This window comes from Octodon degus, unplaced genomic scaffold (assembly GCF_000260255.1).
Source record: "Octodon degus isolate 3935 unplaced genomic scaffold, OctDeg1.0 scaffold00008, whole genome shotgun sequence".
In the NCBI taxonomy this organism is placed as follows: Eukaryota; Metazoa; Chordata; class Mammalia; order Rodentia; family Octodontidae; genus Octodon; species Octodon degus.
In genome coordinates this window covers 16,511,695-16,512,903 of record NW_004524584.1, presented here as the reverse complement: position 1 = coordinate 16,512,903, position 1,209 = coordinate 16,511,695, and the positions used below count along the sequence as shown (strand labels likewise).

Genomic DNA, 1,209 nt, shown 5'->3' with positions numbered 1-1,209 from the left:
TAAAAAAAATAGAGGAGATTAGAAAAATGATGGATTCCTTGAATGAGCAATACGGGAGAAATAGATCGCATGAAGCAGAGTCAAAGAGATAGAGAGGAAATTAAAACCTCAATCACAAGCTTGCAAAACTGTTTAAGTGAAAATGAAGACAGAGTTTCAGATCTTGAAGATGCTGGTACAGCTAGTGAAAAGGTAAGAAACGATCTCTTAAAAACGAGGATGCAGGAAAGAATAATCCATCATCTGCAAGATGATGCAAAGATGAACAATGTGAGACTAATAGGCATCAATGAGAAAGAAGGAGTCAATACAAATGACATTAAAAAAATATGGGCAGAAGGAATAGCAGAAAACTTCCCAAATATGAGGAAACAATCTGACATTCAGGTAACCGAAGCACACAGAATGCCAAGTATCCTCAACCCAATGAAAAACACACAGAGACGTATAATAGTCAAGATCCCAGAAATTCAGCACCAGAATAATATACTGAAAGACACTAGAGAAAAGAAGTAGATCACATTCAAAGGAAAACCCATCAGAATTATGGCCAACTTCTCTTCACAAACCATGAAGGCAAGAAGAGCATGGAGCAGAGAACTTCAAGTCCTCCATGAAAATAAGTTCCAGCCCAGACTACTATACCCTGCAAAACTCTCTTTCAAGTTTGATGGAGAAGTGAAATACTTTCACGACAAAGAACAGCTAAGGAATTTAGTGATGAGAAAGCCAGCCCTACACAGGCTACTGAAAGATGTTCGAGAGAGGAAACAAAATGATCAGAACTCCACGAATGAGATCAGAAGCAACCAACTACATAGGGCAAGAAATTAAACACAGGAGAAAAAGGAGAAAATGACAACAGGTAAATAACGTATCAATTGTAAGTCAATACATCTCAATACTAACCGACAAAGTATGTGGACTCAATTAACCAATTAAGAGAAATAGAATGGCACAGTGAATTAGGAAACAAAATCCAACAATATGCTGTATACAAGAAACACATTTAACTCATAAAGATATTCATAGGCTGAAATTAAAAGGATGGAACAAAATACTACATGCCCCAGCACCTCAGAAAAAAGCAGGGGTAGCAATCCAATTCTCAGACACTCTCAACTTCAAACCAACAATGATCAAGCGAAATAAAGAAGGCCACTATATACTGGTTAGGGGAAAAATTCAAGAGGAAGAGGTAACACTCAT

At 37.2% G+C, this 1,209-nt stretch overlaps 1 protein-coding gene across 1 annotated transcript in view; it reads right to left on the bottom strand.

The window, feature by feature from the left end:
* Dock3 (dedicator of cytokinesis 3) overlaps positions 1–1,209 on the bottom strand; it is an 825,219-nt gene that overhangs the window by 304,346 nt on the left and 519,664 nt on the right. The window lies entirely within an intron of this gene.